Here is a 19,784-nt window from a genome sequence, read left to right on the forward strand (position 1 = left end):
GAACCAAGAAGATAAGCTGTTTGAACTGATTCCCACGGAGAGTGAATGACCCCTGGTACCTCTGACTTTGCTATAAGGAAGGAGATGGAGTGGGAAGTGCTTCTGAGCTCCGGTGATTCTTTAATTGGTGGAATACCAAGGTGGAAAGGGCAAAAGGACTTTGTGGGGAAGATACCTCGGCTAATGTCTCAAACTCGCCAAAGAGAAAGGAGGGGAAGCGAGAGGCCACGCGCCAGCTTCTGTCCAGACAGAAGGAGCTGACGGCTGCCCCACGTCTACCTGCGTCCCCACCAAGTGTGAACCCCCACCAGGGACTGCTCTGTCCCCAACCACACCTGACTGCAGACCTCAGAGTGTCCACCTGGACCTGATGCAGCAGATGGAAAAGGCTTGCTTCTCCAAGTTTGATTTGATTTGCTTTCCATTCTACAACCAGGTCTGCAGGGCTTATCACTGCTCCATAAGCAGGGATATTAAGAGCAATTAGCGGTCACACAGATGGTAAGAGCTGAAACTAGCCCTCACGCTGAAGGGCCTGAGCTGGGAAGCCAAGCCTTCCCCTTCAGACCTTTGGGTGCTCAGCAAAACCCCATCATGAGAGACCTGTGATTAGAGGAGGAGACACCCCCATACACCCAATCCACTGCTGGAGTCTGGGCTCCAGGGGAACCTTGACTCAAGCTTCCAGTGAGACACACCCCACTTTCCTCTCACCTGGATCATCTTAACAGGGCTTGGGTGTCTTTGAACTGTCTCCAGTTTGTGTAGCTGCTCATCAGTTAAGTGACAGTCATGATGAGCTGAGTGATCATGTTAAAATGTACAGATTTACATTGCCTGGAACTCAGGTTTGTCATTGTTCTTAACAATTCTCTCTCTCTCTCTTTTTTTAACATGTCCACATAAGTCCTCAGAGGAAACCTTACCTGTAGGGCAGCTTTTAGCACTTTTATTTTACTGATACTGAAACTGAGGCTTAGGGCGTTTATAGCGACCTGTACAGTGGGTATCAACACAAAGGCTTCTGACGTCATCTCCTGCAAGTCTTCTCTGCCCACTGGTTCTCCCAGCCACCACCCCCTAGCCTGTTCCGGACCAGGGTCATCGCATGTGACCTCTCAGGCTCTCTGCTCTGTCAGGTACAGGAACTCCTGTTTTGCACCAGCAGAGACTACATGCTCCCCCCTACCCTGCCCCCAACACCTGGAGTCCCTGACAGAGGATACCCTAGCCTCTCACCCACTCCTGCACTCCGTGGAGCGAGAGGCTGCAGTGACCAAGCATTTAGGTTCCTTCCCAAGGTGTTACTTAACTGTGTTCCTGGTAAACTCTGTCCACTCTGACAGATAGTGAAAGTTTCCAAAAACTTTCATCCCTGCCTTATACAGACCAGCCTCTGCCCCATACACAGCCGCAGGGCATTATTATCAGAGCCCAGACACTGCATTGTTCCTCCTCCACATGGCGCTTTAAAAACATTTCCCTTTGGGCTGCATTTCTTGGCATAGACTTTGTCCCTCCTCCATTCTGATTGTTTATACATCAGGCCCAAACCAAATAAACACCCAGCATGAAAAAGAAAATGGGGCAAGAGAAAAAGTTTCAGAAATAACATCAAGAATGTCTTTTAGGGACTTCCTGGTGGTCCAGTGGTTAAGAATCCGCCTGCCAGCGCAGGGGACGTGGGTTCAATCCCTGGTCCAGGAAGGTTCCACGTGCCGCAGGGCAGCTAACCCTGTGTGCTACAACTCCGGAGCCAGCACTGTAGAGCTGGTGCTCTGCAACAAAGAGAAGCCACCACATTGAGAAGCCTGAGCACCCCAATGAAGAGAAGCCCCCACTCACAGCAACTAGAGAAAGTCCATGCACTGCAATGAGGACCTAATGCAATCAAAATAAATACATAAGAACTATTTTGCAGAGCACAGAACCTTCCTTGGGTCATTCAAGACCTCCCGGGTAACTTGGGCCATGAAGGTGACTCTCTTAAGAGTTTTCTGTCATCTCCATTGTCCAAGTCCAGACTGGGACCTGAGGGTTTACTCCAGCATTTCTTTCTGTCTATACTTCATCATTTGTTCTTTGTACCATGTCTGACCTGGGAGCACAGATAAAGATACTGGCAGAGTAACACTTGAAAGAAGTGACAAGATCCCTGTGACAGTGTGAAGTCTTTCCCACAATTAAATGTAAGAGGGTCATAGTGTCAGATCACATGTCATCAATTTTCCCTGTTATTGTGCTTAGTCGCTCGGTCATGTCTGACTCTTTGCGACCCCATGGACTGTAGCCTGCCAGGCTCCTCTGTCCATGGGAATTCTCCAGACAAGAATACTGGAGTGGGTTGCCCTGCCCTCCTCCAGGGGTCTTCCCGACCCAGGAATTGAGCCAGGGTCTCCTGCATTGCAGGGGGATTCTTCACCAGCTGAGCTACCAGGGAAGCTCCTGATCATACATAGCTCACTTATTTCAGTAGTTTTTCATTTTTCACACCTTCTTTTACTGAAAACATGTCCCTTAAAAGTTTTTTCCACATTATGTTCCTTTTCTTGTTAACAAATTTGTAACAGAATACAGTCTTATTTTACCTCTAGTAAATCTAAGTAGATCTATAATCCCTGTCATTAGATCTTTTAAAATTATGATTGATTTTCAGCAATATTCAATACACTTGAAGTTTCTGGATAAGTTATCTGGAATAGGTGAGATATAATCGTATGCAACAAGTAAAATACAAGAGTTTTTCAGAACACGCTTAGTGTCATTGTTCAAACACTATTAAAATTGCATAATATTTATCTATTAAAATATTTACATTTTATGATAGTTATCCATCTGTTGCTTCAGTGGTATACAGCAATGAAAAAATTCTATGATTGAAAAAAGTGAGCTTTTAAAAATGTTAATCTCTTGGCATATCTTCTCATTGTCCTTGAGTTGCCAAAAATATAAGGTTACTGAATACTATCACCTCCAGAAATATTTCATGTCAAAATAGGGCACCCATAAAGTGAAAACTGTTCTTTAGAGTGAGAGAAACCTTATAGCAATAAAAATAATTGAAGGGTTTGACTGTTAAAAATGTCTCATTAAGTCATTATACATCTTTCGCTCATTCAAGCTTCTTGAAGCCAGAACTTAATTTACTGATGGTCTGTCAACAGTTAATTCTGAGGTTTGAAGGCTAGAGACGGCCCCTGGAGCCCTCTGGTTGGGATAGAAACCCTGCAGATGTGTGGTGCTCTCTGATGTCAGTGGTTGTAGCAGAATGAGTGGGCCCGAGACAGGGAGGCAGTGCCCCTCAAGTCCACTCCACTGGAAATGGAGTCGGCCTTCACGCAGGAAAAGTGGAACAGCAGAAAGAGATGGTCTTCAGTCTCAGGGGGCATCCCTAAGCTTGTCCTGGCCTCTCACAGCTGTAATGGTTTGTTCCAAGGGAGGCCAGGTGCAAGCTCTGAGCATCCACTCAGAAAGATGGCAGCATCCCAGTGGGTGATGGTTCCAGAGCAGCATCTTTGACAGCAGAGTCAAACGCTCTGGGACGGGTCCATACCTCGGGATTCCAGTCTCATCGGAGAGAGAAGCTTCAGAGGTGCTGACTTTACAGCAGCTGAGTTGTGTTCAAATAAGAATGCAAAGACTCTGTATATATTCATGTAGGCAAGAATACTGGAGTGGGTCACCATTTCCTTTCCCAGAGGATCTTCCCAATCCAGGGGTCGAACCCGGATCTCCTGCCCTGCAAGCAGAATCTTTACTGACTGAGCCACCAGGGAAGCCCTCCATGTTTATGAAGTATTGAGCAAATTATTTATCTCTGCTTATTATATTTATTTTTTGTAACTAATGTTGAGGTAAAGTTTACATACAAGAAATGCACTACAGTTCAATGATATTACGTAGAGTTTTTAAGTAGTTTAATTATATTTAGTTGTTTTAGTTGAAAACAGCCGTTTTTTTTTTCACAAGGATTACTGCTTTATTCTCTGTGGATTATTTTATTTTACACTGAAGTGTAGTTTATTTACAATTTTATGTTATCTTCAGGTGTACAGCAAAGTGATTCAGTTATACATCAATGTATATCCATTTTTTTAAGATCCTTTTTCCATATAGGTCATTACAAAATATTGAGCAGAGTTCCCTGTGCTCTACAGTAGGTCGTTGTTAATGGTCTATTTTATATATAGTAATGTGTGTATGTTAATCCCAAAGTCCTAATTTATCCCTCCCCACACATTTCCCCCTTTGGTAAACATAGTTTGGAAAACAACCGTCTTTGGTTCAACTTCAGTGCTGAAGGAAAAATGAAACACAGCCAAACCCAGAAGCTGACAGTATCTGATTCAGTAACTGATTTAGTTTTAATTTCAAGAGTTACTAAAGAGTTAAAGAGTACAAGATTAAATTTGTAACATGGGATTTCAAAATTTAGCTGGAATATCTTGCAAAAGTGGGAAAACATGCTTTTTCTATGGACTCTTTTTGCTTCGCAGACATACCTAGCCACACTCTTATGTGCAATCGTATGGTTTCATCATACTCTTATTCACAGTTGCTTCTCTAAAATTTTGACCTCCTTCCAAGTCTCTGTGCTTTAATTCCTGTTTGTTCCTTGCCTTACCTTCCTGCTTAACTGTGTTTCATGAACTAGGCTTGCGGACAGAGATTGTGGACAAAGCATAAGTAAAATAGCTAGTCATACATAGTTGCATTGGGTCAACTTAAATAACGTAAAAAGTTGATGTTAGCAATGACAGGGCATCTCCCTGTTGCCAAAAGTGCCTAACAGCCTGATAGCTTAGATTTCGTAGGCCAGTGGTTCCCAACCTTTGTGGCATTAGGGACCAATTTCGTGGAAGACGACTGCTCACCTCCTGCTGTATGTGTGGCCCAGTTCTTAACAGGTCATAGAAGGAAACAGCCCAGGGCCCAGGGGCTGGGGACCCCTGTCTTAAGCCACAATAGTAGAAGTGTATTATTATTATTACTATTGTTAGTTTTATTTTGCAGTTCTTTTCATCTTGACTCATAGGAAAATGTCAGTGTACAGTATAATGAAGTATCATTTAGAGTACTGTACATGAGTTATATACATGAGTAGGCTTCAAAGAGTGAAAATTACATTTACATTATCCCTTATTTTTCCTTAGAAATAGATTAACAATTGTCATATATCAGATAATGACCCCAAAATATTCAAAATTATTAGCTGTTCTATCACTGACTTTATAAGTCTAAACTAATAACAGGCAGCAAATTGGCTTTGGTTCTTCGCATAGGTTCTTAGAAGCTTGAACTCAAATTTAGAAAGATCAGTGAATTCAAAATTAGTACAGATTCATAGTATTTGACATACTATATCTGAATTGAATATTTATTCCTTTTACCTGTCTCACTGTTTGCCTCAGACTTGTGTCAATTATAGGGTTTCTCTCTGTAGTTTCAATAAAGAGATTTTAAGTTGGATTGTATAGTTCTCTTTTTGCAAGTATTGTTTAGAAGCCAATGTCCAAAACCTGTGATTTATGAAATATTTGTGAACAAAACTCCCAATGTCTTTGGAATGATCCAAATGAAAGAGGGGCTTGTGCTGAGCGATTTGCCAGCTTGAGACCTGCCTTTCACAACTGCTCTGCAGTTGACCCTTCCGTCTTACTTTGCATCACCAGATGAAAATAAGGTTTCCTTTCAAGTGAGGTTGCTAAGGGCAACGAGTACTGACGCCAAAAGATGAACACTCTACCTCCTTAGTATAAAGCCTACTTTGTGAGCTAAATAAAGAACCAAATTGCAGGGAAAGCAGTCGCATAAATGTGAAATATGAGGAAAAGAATATAATCAGGAATTTGAGAGCTGTGAAAATCAGAAAGAGAAATCCTATCAGTGCTTTCTTGTTCACTGCCTGGCATTTTGGACAGATGTCCTCTCTCCTGGGCACTCTGCATTCTCTCCCTCATAGCAGAAAATCTGCATCCTTTCCTGGATCAAGACTTCTGTTTGTAACATAAATGTATGTCATTGGTTCTTAGCGGAGTTTTTTTAAAAAATGCAAATGAGCTTCTGATGGAATCGCATCGGATGGTATTTGTCAACTTTTAATTTTGTGTCTTCCAGCACAAATAGCTGCCCCATCACTGTTCTTTATGTTATTTGGAAAATTGTTTCCCGAACATACTGGTTTAATGAGAAAGGCTTCACGGGATGTGTTTATAGCAGCATTCATAATTTCTTTGGCCAGATTGTGTTGCTTGAATAATCACCATTACTATGATTGCAAAAAAAATCTTAAAGACACTTCTTCATTGTATCCTAGGCCTTGCTAGTCCCAAAGGGTGAGTTTGTTACTCCCTTATTGGCATCTGCTCTGCGCTAGGAGTCTCAGAAGCCTAGGAAAATAACAAAGAATCAAGAAATGACAGATGAGTATACTGTGAGCCATAATCAAGCATGAACTAGATGCTGTAAGAATGCAGAAGATTCAAAAGAACTGTTCACTAAGTCACATTGAGCTTGTGGACCTTTGAGAGCATCTGCCTGCTGCAGGGTCACTTCCTTGATCATCAAGGCTCATCCAACTGGTCTATTTGTTTCTCTGCCCACCTCTCTCCTTCCTCTCCACTTCTGGAACCAAATTGTTGGTTAAAGAAGAAACCAGGGAAGATTCTTCCTCCCCGAGAGGAGAGTCTAGAATTTGAGTTCCTTGACCCAGCACTCTGCAAATACATTCTATGTGAGCATGGATGTTGCTGACATTTTCTAAGCTAACAAATGAAGACGGGAAAGGGCTCTGTAGGAACCACCAGGAACAGCCTCTGTTTTCTAAGACAGTCCTGATTTCAAATGAATCTTTTTACCTGGGTAAGAACTTGTTTATGTCCTGATGGCCTTGGTCTAGAAATATGGTCAGTATAGCAAAGATGCAGAGGAATGAAGGAGCACTGCTTCAGTGTGGGAAAGGTTTCTGGTGAGGAGCGGTAAAGATTGAAACTAGAAAGTTACATAAGGACACACTGCAGAGGCTTTGTCTGCCAGACTGGGATACTTGGACTTTGTCCACCGGGCAGGGGAGTCATCACATCTTTCAAGAGAAGAAGTGTGATCATTTTTTAAAGGAATAACTCTAGTAACAATATGGGGAATGTATCAAGTTTGGGTTTTCAGGAGACAGGCTGACTTGAAGGGTTGCTGACTTAGAGATAATAAAGGTGTGGTTGGGACGACTGAGCCTCTGAGGATGCCAGATGCCACCAAAGAGTCCAGCAGGATGAAAACTGCAGAAGTTATAGTAGATTTGGCCACTGAAAGTCATTTGAACCTTAGGGCCATTTGGATTCAGTTCATAAAATCTCATTTGTTAGGAAAAGACCCTGTTGCATGTAAGCTCAGTCATATCTGACTCTTTGCAACCCCTTGGACTGTGGCCCATCTGGCTCCTCTGTCCATGGAATTTTCCAGGCAAGAATACTGGAGTGGGTTGCCATTTCTTCCTCCAGGGTATCTTCCCAGTCCAGGGATCCAGCCCTGCATCTCCTGCGTTGGCAAGCTGGTTATCACTGAGCCACTTGGGAAGCCCCTGGAGACCCTCTTAGTAATGGAGAAAAGGATTTTCTAAGAAAGGGATTTTCTAGGGGGCAAGAGAAGGGACCTAATGGAGTTAAAATTTTTCTTTGGAAGAAAGAAGGAAGGATTCCAGGAAAATGAAACTAACCTGATGACTATCAAGGAAATAAATCCACATTATAGAATTACAGGACTGACCGTGCATCACTGATGTTTACACTGCACGCCATGGCCAGAACCCCACCTAACATAGTTCAAAGCGGTCAATCTTTTAACAGCTTATATGGAATCTGAATTCTGAGCTAATAAACTGGGATATTAAAACTAGTGCCCTAAGGTTTGATTTGCAGAGAGATATTTATATTCACTGTTTCTAAGGCTTTTCTTTCAACCTTTCTCAAAACCACAGTTATTTCACAATTGGTCCTCAATATTGCAGGCATCAGTTGGTGGGACCCAGGCCTCTGGTATCCCAGGCAGCCTCTTGGGGGCAGTGTGGATGTCTCTACCTGGGGCCTGAATATTGGCATCATGATTAGCAATACCTGTGACCTTCAAATGCTCCGTTTCTTGCTGGTAATGATGTTCAGTGAGGAGAGAATGAAGATACAAGGATTAGTCCAGTGCTTTTCTGCAGTGCTGGGGGGCAACTCTTATACTCTGCTTGTGCTGGATACTGTATACTCGATGCTATTACTGGATCACAACCAAAGCAGTCCCTTAAAGTAGTGTTATTTACAGTTCTCTGATTTAAGAAAACCTGGCATATTAAAGCGTAAGCTTAAAATAGAAGGATGCCAGGATTTACAGTTATAAATATCCTTGCATAGGGACACTCCTGATATCTTGAATATAATTCCATACACTAACCTTATTTTCAGTGCTTCAGGAATACATCTATCGCATAAGGAAGAAAGGCACATCCATAGTTTGGAAGGTAGTAGTTTTAGCCCTAAGCAATGATTGACACTTTAGTGCACGCATTAGTAACTATGGTGATAAAGTCCATTGACCAGGAGAATAACTGGGTTTCCACGGCCCCTTCCAAAGCCTCAGAGTTGCAGTTGATCATGGTTTTATTCTTTGTTTTCATGTCTTGTCGTCTTCATCCCTGTGAAGCTGATGGAATATTTTCTTTAACCCATTCTGCAAAATCAAGTGATCATTAAGTCAAGCAGGCTTTAGTTTGTAGTTTTATTGCTCTCAAGGACCACTGATTGACATTGTCCTTGTGAAACAGTATTTCAGAGTATTGGTTCAGCAACTCTATAAGAATGGTTGTTTTTATCGGCCACTCAAACTATTCGCTCATTTCCTACTTCTTGCAACGATGCATCTTTGGGTGCTATTCGAAATGAGAAGGGAGCTAGTGGGATGCAGGGGTGAAGAGCAAGGGTCATGTAGAGGAGTCAGAGGATCCAGTGTAACTCATGGTAGGTCACGGCTGTGTTTATTTCAGCAGCTTCTGCTGCCGAAATTTGGAATACAAATTCTAGGCTTTTTCCTGGAAGAACATTTTTCTCTAAATTATATGCAAAGAAAGCAGGTGAGGGCAGCAAAGAAAACTGTAATCCAAGATGCATTTCAGCATTGGAAAATTTAGAGGAAGTTGGGAAGAGAAACATTTTTGCTCTAGTCTTTGTGGTATGAAATATTATTTATCAGGTGACTGTGTCAGGTTGCAGCTAATGATGTCTGAAAATGAGATTGGGAAAACGGTGACAAACTGTTGCTTAGAGATTTGCACATTGCTCTAGTGGCCAAACAGGCATTGAAACATTTCCTTTATCTGTGACAGCTGCACTCTTCTCTTGACCTCTAAAATTAATGATGTAGGTCATATTTTTTCTTACTCTGAGAGTTAAATTATCCTACTTAGCTACCTGTATCATCAAGGTCATTAGAGGATTGCCAAACCCCTGACTTCATGGTGAGCTGGATAATTATTGCACTTGAAAAAGAAATGATGGTTCTATTAACCTAGAGAATTTACAATTTGATGAGTTTAAGGTTTATTTAATATAAGAATTCTTTAACCACATAAATTTCATTCTTAACCACTTAGCTTGGTTTATGCTGAGAGATGAAATAACTAATTTGGACTTAGGTTAATTTGAAAATTTAATATAGACTAGACTTAAATACTCTCATGCAGAAATGGTCCTTGTTACCTACACTGTTAGGTTAAGTTCCTTGAGCAAAATAGTTGACATTTTTGAATCTGTGTTTCGAGCACTGTACTTAAAACTGTGCATCACCCCTGACTTTTCATGCATTATTGATTATTCCCTATTCTGCTTATTCATCTGTAAAATGGAGGTAATAACTAGACTCATCTCAAGGGCTTGAGAATTCAGTAAGGTCATCTACACAAAGCACTTAAAATAGTAGAGTAAGCCTTCAATAAATGTAAGATACTAAAATCAGCTATTTCACTAACCAAAACAGCCATAATAAGCGTTATTATTATTGACACTTTTGAATGTTCTGGTCACTCACACAAGGACCTGGCAAAGCTGAGAAACAAGCGCAGTTCTGTGTGGTTTCAGAGTCCAGCCCCTTCCCTGCATTCACCGGAGCTAACCCAGCCTTGAGTAACCTCGTCACCGTCATCTCGGTCCCTGCTCTGCTCAGACCCATTCACCTCTCTCTCGTTCAAGTTTTTGTTTTTCTTATTTTTAAAAAAATTATTTGTCAGATTTAGTCAGAGTTTCTACTTTTAGAAGACAATACCTAATGCTGTGGTTCTGAACCACAGTTTTGTCCCAGGTAATTTCACTCATTTTAGTAAAATAGTGCAATAAAGAACTAAAATTTACAAAGCCCCAACTTCAGACCTTCTGAAACAAACTCCACTTGGTATAAACTCAAAAAATATCCTATTAGGCCCCCTCTTTTTTCATTTCTGAATAGCAAATACCAAATATTGTGATATCAGCAAATAAAATACTATTCAAGAATTAATTTAACATGTAGCAGCTTTATAAATAGTATTATAAATTCTGTAGCTGAGAATTATTTTGTGTTTCTGTGTATGGAAGGAAAAAAGAGTGTTATGGACTGGGTTTTTGTTACACTCAATAAGCTCTGGGTTATATACTATACATCAGTATTAAGACTGTTAAATTATGTTAAATTCCTTCCACATTAGATGTTATAGAATAATTTAAAACATTACAATTAAAGACTCATTAAAAGAAAATACAGTATTTTTCCTTGGCTGCTCTTCTTCATCTGTAAGAACACTCTTCCAGAGAAAAGCCAATATTCACAAACTAATGCCTTTTCAATGAAGATACATTATGAGGGTGAGAGTGGGGTTGAGCGAAGATAAAATGCTAGAATCTATGTAGCAATGTGAAGCACTGCTTGGACAATTTTGCTTTAGACGCCAAATGCAATCATCGGATCATACGGCTCAAGGGAAATAAAGGTGGGCATTCCTGAATGGTTGGCCAGGCTTATGGAAATACAGATTTCTTTTTTTTTTTAAGGAGTACATAACAGGGTTTAAACACAGGTAGTTTTGCAAGTGATTAAAAAAAAATTAAATTCTTGGAATGTTGCAAAAAATAGCCATGGTTGACGTAGAGAAAGGTACTTTTCTGAATTTCAGGGACAAAAGCTCCCTTTGTTTTATTCTACCCTCAGGAAATACTTTAAGACTCAGTCTCAGGACAGAGTGCAGCGTCAGGTAAATTTGGCTGTCATGGTCCTATGTCCCCAGCAAGTCACCTCTTCATGCAGAACAATGGAAGTGATGGACAAACAGCCTCCCATTGTCAGGACTTCATTGCAATTTAAAAAAAATGATGACTTTATAATAAGATTTCACTGTGTAAAGCTTTACTTTTGGCAGATCCAAGCGAAAGACAGTCATTCTTCTTATTTATTGTGGTTCCAAGTGTTCAGCCTTTTCATCTCCTTAGAATCAGTCTTGACTCCCTACTAGTCTTACTAGTCTTACTAGTACTTACTAGTCTTTCTCCTCCTCTGTATCCTTGTGACCTCTGACCTGATGCAGATCAACCCTGCCCAGCCTGTCTCCGGGTGGGAATGGCTCCTCTTCCACTTTGACCCTCGCACAGCCACAGGATGGTCTACTTAGGGTGAGATCTGGGGCTGTCACCCCATGCTGGAGCCCTGCAATGACCCCCACCCTGACCCTGACCCTGACCCCCAGGACCAGCAGACAGAAGAAACGCACTGATGAGTATGCACACAGACCACACTCCCTGTGCATGGAGCCACCACCTCCGTCCTCTGTCTGCCAAGACCTGTGACTCCGAATGCGAGCTGTGTCTACCCTGCCCATCCTCCCTTCTGCCCAGGCTTGCCCTTCTTATCCTTCTCTTTTCCTGACTCTTTCTTTTCCTTTGTAGAGAGTCACCTCCTCCAGATGTAGGCTTGGAGGCCCTTGACCCTTTCCCGCCCTCCGCGTTGTTTTGTCATGTTAGTAAATCTGCCTCCCTGAGAACAATGTCACACTACTCTAGCCAAACCAGAAGTGACGAAAATATCTAGTTAAACCGTTCCTTTGAAAATATTTCACTTGGCCAGAACCAAGGTCCACAGCCTTCATTTTCTGCAAGGAAGCCAGTTCAGTATAGAAACTGGCAAGTTTAGGTGGTTTGGATGTGTGTCAGAGTTTTAAAGTGTTTCATCATTGGTTCTGATAGTTTTTCAGCATTTTTTTTCCCCCAATTAACCAGTTCTGTTTGTGATGTGTGTTTTAATTTGCAGCTAGATTTCAAGAATGTACAGGGCCCTGCAAAGGAAGTGGCTCCCCAGAAACAGGACATCTGATATATTTGCTGTTCTTGTGAAAGTTGTAAAACTACTCATTCTGAGAGATTTTCTCTTAAAGTAAAGTTTTACAATAGGACAAATCCAATAAATGGTTTAATTATGGCTGTTTTCAGATACCAATATTTTAAACCACATTTTTGTGTGCCTTACAAAACATGGCCAAGCCATACTATTCTGATGAAAATAAGTGAATCCTACCTTACTTCTCTCTGCATACAACTGCACATGATGTAAGGTGTTAATTGTGTTTTTAAAATTTTCTCAATAGTTTCTATTCTAGGGAGCGTCACATTTTTAGATATGTTTTCATCATATTATAGTTTAGGGGGAAGATTAGTGCCTATATTCTTTTTTTAATGTAGCCAACACAAATCTATCAAAAATATTTCTTGTTATATTTGTAGAATGATTAAAATCAAAGATATTGTCTTCTAATACCCATAAAGTCCAAACTGAAGTACTGCAAATCTATTATTTGTCTTTCTCGTTTTGTTTTTTGATTGGAGTGTAGTTAACATACAATGTGATTTTAGTTTCAGGTGTACAATATAGTGTACAATATAGTACAATATTTTAAGACATTATTTGTCTTAAAATTATACATCAGCAATATGCATATTCTTCTATGTCTTTATAAATCTCCCTGTTTCTCATTTCTCAGAGATGACCCATTGAGAAGCCTGTAGAGGGGTCTTTAAGAGATGCTCAGTCAATTATTTTAGGAAACTGCAGTAATGACTTTCTTGGCTCAGTATGATATATTTAATTATTTCCAAAAAATAAAATCACATATAGAATCATATATACCAATAGCAACTTTGTAATGTAAGCAGTTCCTTCCTAATAAAAAGGAAACATAAGTGTAAATTTTTCAGATATTTCATTCTTGCTTTTGAATAAGTTAATCTTGGTTTTTCTGAAAATAATTGTTGCGAGTGATGAAAAAGTTACATTCATATAAAATATTTTTCCTCTTTGCTCAGAATTATAATTTTTGTATCTGAAAATCTTTATAAACATGGAAAGCTGTTATTTGATCTTTATGTTTCTGACTTTTGACTCTGCTGCTGCTGCTGCTAAGTCGCTTCAGTCATGTCCGACCCTGTGTGACCCCATAGACAGCAGCCCACCAGGCTCCCCCATCCCTGGGATTCTCCAGGCAAGAACACTGGAGTGGGTTGCCATTTCCTTCTCCAATGCATGAAAGTGAAAAGTGAAAGCGAAGTCGCTCACCCGCCATGTCCGACTCTTAGGGACCCCATGGACTGCAGCCTACCAGGCTCCTCCGTCCATGGGAGTTTCCAGGCAAGAGTACTGGACTGGGTTGCCACTGCCTTCTCCGGACTTCTGACTCTAGTCCTTTACAGATCTTCTAATTTGGTGATGCTGTGTAAGCATGCTGTTTCTTTGCCTTTTTCTTCTTTTACTCTGTTAAGTTTATTGCACTAGAGATGATTACAGCGCCATTGCAATACATACAAAAGTTATTTACAGGGAAAATGTTACAGTTGACAGTTTTGTTATGCCCTTCAGCTCAAAAACAAAGAGAAGTTTCCACTGCCTACAGAATAGCTGAGTGGTTTCAGGTTATTTCTGATTTGACTGTTTCTTGGTGTCTCGGCTCCAAGATGAACTGAATTGGTCAGCGTTTCTTCAGTAATTTCTGCTCTTTTCTGTCTTTCTGCTTTTGCGCCATCTTCTACCCAATGTAATTTTCTCTGTTTTGAGTCCATTTAAACTCTATCCACATCAGTTTTCTTGACCACATAGGTGGCGACTTTCTTGATCCTTGTACCCTGGGGTGTCCTAAATAACTAATGTTTGCCTCGATTTTGATGGTTAAGTTGTAAGGCCATCTCCTAGATCATTAGAATTTGCTGTGTGTCCATCAGTCTTTAGTCAAGTTTAAATACAGAAGCTAACCTTGCCTGTGTCTTCATATTGAAATTATTTACCACTTTTATCAGTGTTTGATAAGTATGTATAGGGCAGACATACTTGGCCAAGATATAGATGGTAGAGTTGCCTCCATAGACTAATAGAAATACCAGTATTTCTTCAGATACCTCTGAAGGCTTTGTATTTTCCTAAGAGTATTTAAATTATGTACAGTTTGAAAAGGTGAAGTGCTTTTAATTGTGCAGCTGTTCTTTAAAATATGCCTACAGGTTTTAATGTCAAAGTATTTTTTAGATAAAGCACAGCCTATAAGAGAAATGAAAATTTGTAAAACTAAATTTCTCCTCCTGCAGGATTCCATGGCCCCTTTAAAAAGTAAGAGGGTATTTTCAAAGCAATTATCATTTCTAATTCTTAACACAAAAAGAGCTGTCAGACTTTATGCCTTAATTATTTCAATTTGAGAGCTAATTTGTTATATTGTTACAGTGTTGACAGGCTCAAATTCCCTGAAATAAATGATCAAAATAAGAAGCCTAGAATAAGGTAAAAAATTTATTCCTTTTTAATATTGCTGTTCTACTAAAAAAAATAAGGATTATCATGGAGAAAGTTTAAAAAAGGAATGGCAAACTATTAAAATGGGGTGTTAAAATTTGCAGAAATTATTTTGCAGTAAGTATTTGACAAATGTTAATTGCATAAAATATTTGGTCAATTTGCCTTGGAATTTTGGTAAAATGAGGCAGCATTAAACATTGCAAAATTAAATTTGATAGAATGCCACTCAAAGTGCAGTTGTATTTTCTTTTTAGAATGAGTTATTGGGTGGTTCAAAAAAGAAGCATCTTATTGGCCACTATAAATCTAGCTATTATTAGCTTTACTTTCATAAAAGCAGAAGCGTTAAAGTCTGAGTACAAACTATGACATGGAAAGAATGCTTCCATATACATTGAGAAATTCTGAAAATTTTAATATTTTAAGAAAGCATCTTGTTATAATTGAAATTTAAAAGATATTTGTTCTAAGGTAAGAATCAAAAAACACACAAATTCACTCATACATAACACATTTCTGGGGATTTTCTCTTTGCTGGACACTGTGATAGACACTTGGGATGAAGAGATGAATTATAACTATCATTCTTCAGAAATTTGAAATACAGGGCATGTAAGAGACTTGTAACCAAACAGATACAACAGAAATAATAAATGTCATGTAGATGATTGTATGGAATGTAATACAGTCACTAGGATAATGATCCTATTTGCTCATGGCCTTGTGGAAGTAGTTCCAAAGTATTTATTTTATATCCTATAATATAGTCATATTTATGTGTTTCCCTATAATTGCAAAAATATGAGAATCTATGTGAATGTGTATGTGTGCATGGGTGTGTCTAAATACACATATTTGTGTTTTTTAACCAGTTTATGAATATAACACTATAACCACTTGTTCAATACTTTTCCCCAGCCCAAAGAACTTCTTGATATTAGACTAAGTAGATAAGAAAGCACATCAACTTTGTAGGCAATAGATACTTTGTCTTAGTCAATTCCTAATGTCACACACGACCATAAATGGGTATGATAATGGCCTTGAAAGCATCAAGTTACCTTCATATGATATCTAAATTAAAACCAGGGCACGGGGACTTCCCTGGTAGTCTTGTGGTTAAGACTCTGCCTTGCAATGCAGGGGGCACGGGTTCCATCCTTGGTCGGTTGGCTAAGATCACACGTGCCATGCAGTGCAGCCAAAGATTAAATAAATAAACACCTTAAAAAAAAGGCATAATTTAACCAAAAAAGGAGAATGTGATTATTGCAAATGTTCAGAAAAAGAACAGAATACTTTTTCTATAGTAATCCACACCATTATTGGTGATTAAGTGTCATCTTTATCAGTTCCTTTCTTGTCAAAAGAACTGTGCTTAGAACCACGTGTAATAATTTTCTGTGCTCGTTCATATTCAAAAAAGATGCAGACTCCCACACCAACACAATCATTCTACCTGTATGATTCTTAAGATATTTTGCTGCTGCTGCTGCTGCTAAGTCACTTCAGTCGTGTCCAACTCTGTGCGACCCCATAGACGGCAGCCCACCAGGCTCCCCCATCCCTGGGATTCTCCAGGCAAGAACACTGGAGTGGGTTGCCATTAGGGAAAAGCTAACTTAGTTGTTTCTTGGCTTCCACATTAGGGACAGAGATAAACTTTAAGTATCATGGTTACGTAGACCATGGGTCTGTGTGCTTGTATGTACACCCATTTAGGCATGTGTACCAACCAGGGTTTCCAACTAGGAATGTCAGTTAGATACTTCATTAGTGGTTTTTAGATCTGTATGTATATTCACAAAGCCACCTGATTTTTGGAAAGTATTGACCATTTCTATTGCAAAATGTGACCTTGGGAATCTGACAGATGTTGCCTATCTGACTAGGGAACCAGTTTTGAAACATTTTAAAATATCAAGGCAGAAAGCTCTAACTAAATTAATGAGAATCAGCATCAATTTGTATTGATAATGGAATTGTCCTTATGTGTTTGTCCTTCCTTCCCCAGTCGACATCATCTGGCCTTTGATTATATGTGTGTATGCCTGTGTACACATGTGTATGTATTTCAGATTTTTAAATAAATAATGTTTATTGTTCAGTTGCTCACTTGTGCCTGACTTTTTGCGACCCCATGGACTGAAGCATGCCAGGCCTCCCTGTCCATCACCAGCTCCCCAAGCTTGCTCAAACTCATGTCCATCGAGTCGGTGATGCCATCTAGCCATCTCGTTTTCAGTCGTCCCCTTCTCCTGCCTTCAGTCTTTCCCAGCCTCAGGGTCTTCTCTAATGAGTCAGCTCTTCTCATCAGGTGGCCAAAGTATTGGAGCTTCAGCTTCAGCATCAGTCCTTCCAGTTAATATCCAGGGTTGATTTCCTTTAGGATTGACTGGCTTGATCTCCTTGCACTCCAACAGACTCAAGAGTCTTCTCCAACATCACAGTTCAAAAGCATCAGTTCTTCAGCACTCATCCTTCCTCATGGTCCAACTCTCACATCCATAAATGACTACTGGAAAAAATTATAGCTTTGACTATATGGACCTCTGTTGGCAAATTAATGTCTCTACTTTTTAAAACGCTGTCTAGTTTGTCATAGCTTTTCTTCCAAGAAGCTAGCGTCTTTTTTTAAATTAAATTTATTTATTTTAATTAGCAGCTAATTACAATATTGTATTGGTTTTGCCGTACATCAACATGAATCGACCACGGGCGTACACGTGTTCCCAATCCTGAACCTCCCTCCCACCTCCCTCCCCATACCATCCTTCTGGGTCATCCCAGTGCACCAGCCCCAAGCTTCCTGTATCCTGCATCGAACCTGGACTGGCGATTCGTTTCTTATATGATATTATACATGTTTCAATGCCATTCTCCCAAATCATCCCCCCTCCTCCCACAGAGTCCAAAAGACTGTTTTATATATCTGTGTCTCTTTTGCTGTCTCCCACACAGGGTTATCTGCAGTCACCATCTACAGTGATTTTGGAGCCTAAGACAATAACGTCTATCACTGTTTCCATTGTTTCCCCATCTATTTGCCATGAAGTGATGGAATCAGATGCCTGGATTTAGTAGGAAATGAAGTAAAGTTTGTATTCATCAACTGAAATGAATAATATTTTAAAAAGCCAAAAATATCCCTTGAGGTGAATTATAGCTAAGATAAAGTGCTTAAGAATGTTCAATTTACTCCATGATCCTGAAATCTCCTGCGATTTAAATCTTTCATTAACCTGATAATAGTTTATTTAAGACAATATAAACAGATACAAATGATCATTTTTATATGAACATGTTTAATGGTTCAGCAACCATAGAACTTCTTAATAAAATCTGAATCAAAAAAACTTTTCCTAATAGTAGTCCAGGGCAAGTGGACAGGGATTCAGGGTTCATAGCAATGTTTGGACATTTGCTTGATCAGCCAGGACAAAGTCTGATTCTTACCTTTTACCAAACTCAGCTCCCAAGTTGTAGTTCTTCCTGGTTTAAGATTCAGACCTTTCCCTCCATCTCTTTGATCAGTCTTAAGCTGCATCCCCAAACTGCTCAGCCAGGACTTGAGTCCACTTTTGAGGAAATCACATCCCCTCTTCGAATTCCAGCCACACTTTTTAGGAAACCCACCTCCTTTGTAACCGGGATTTCCATTTTCCCTCCATTGACATCCTGTCATATTTTGAAAGGAGCTGCCTTCTGTCAGCTCCCACAGAATTCTCTTCATGCTTTATTTCATTGATTTATCTCACATTCATCTCACCTGGTTCTGCTTGAACCCCTTACAAATGTATAAGTTTTTCATGACGCATAAAAAGCAATTCCATCTTAGTTGTGTCTTTTTATATCTGATCCAGTCTTCAGAACTCATGCCCCAGGCATGCTTTCCAGAAATTTCCCCCACCTCTCTCCACCATGTTTGATAGTCTCTTAATTGATGAAATATTTATTGCCAATACACTCCATGTAGACCTCAGTGATAAGTGTTTTCTGTTTTATAGAGACCACTCCAATAAAGTGGTTTCTATAGTGCAGACTCAGCCTTGTAAGAGAAGGAGCCATGTCTTTTTCCTCTTTTAATTCCCAGTAGAGCACAGAAACCTTACCAGGTACTCAGTGAATGCTCATGTATTGAGTAGATTAGAAAGATCATTATGAAGTCAGTGGTTTTCAATCAGGAACACCAGAGGATGTTTGGTAATGTCTGAAGACATTTCTGGTTGTCACAATTAGGGAAAAGTCCTATGGCATCTTGCCAACAGAAGCCAAGGATGCTACTAGACATCCTATAGTCCATGGGACAGCCCCACAACAAAGAATTATCTCCACCTCCCAGTGTCAGTAGTGCTGAAGTTAAGAAATCCTACTTAAGTAGATGTTCCATCTGACTGCAAATAATCAAGGATTTCATGTATTTCCTCAAAAAAAAGAACCTCTACAGATTCAGTCACGGGACACAATTATATGCAATTCACCTTTTTCCTCCCACTGTTTATGGAAGATCAAACACGTACTCCAGAGATATCCCAAGATGATTTGGAAACTTAGTTCTTAAACACCTCATATGGCTACCATGCAATAAAATCAGATAAACTGAATCTACATTATATTTATCAAAGCATAGTAGGAATCACCTTCATCCTTTGATAGTAGCTTTATTCTTCCTAGACTTACTCTTTGATCTTTGAACTTTTTGTTTTTCAGTGATTCTTATCCTTTTTTATTTCATTGAAATGTAATTGACATACAATATTATATTAGATTCAGTGTGTAACATAGGGATTTAGGATATTTTTAATTTTTATTCATTACAAGTTGACCACCACAATAAGTTTAATTACCATTTGTCCCCATGCAGAATTATTGTAGTATTATTGACTGTGTTCCTTATGTTGTACATTACATCCTCGTTACTTATTTACCTTACAGTTGAGAGTTTGTACCTC

General features: G+C 39.7%; 1 protein-coding gene and 1 long non-coding RNA gene across 4 annotated transcripts in view; both read left to right on the forward strand.

Annotated features, from left to right (window-relative positions):
- Nucleotides 1-19,784, forward strand: part of KCNQ5 (potassium voltage-gated channel subfamily Q member 5) — a 649,180-nt gene that overhangs the window by 66,635 nt on the left and 562,761 nt on the right. The window lies entirely within an intron of this gene.
- LOC112448016 (uncharacterized) overlaps nt 1-19,784 on the forward strand; it is a 75,867-nt gene that overhangs the window by 7,971 nt on the left and 48,112 nt on the right. The window contains exon 2 of the long non-coding RNA XR_009495952.1: nt 1-19,784. This exon is cut by the window's right edge and continues 48,112 nt beyond it. This is a non-coding gene — a long non-coding RNA (uncharacterized lncRNA).

This window comes from Bos taurus, chromosome 9, assembly GCF_002263795.3.
Source record: "Bos taurus isolate L1 Dominette 01449 registration number 42190680 breed Hereford chromosome 9, ARS-UCD2.0, whole genome shotgun sequence".
NCBI classification, from domain to species: Eukaryota; Metazoa; Chordata; class Mammalia; order Artiodactyla; family Bovidae; genus Bos; species Bos taurus.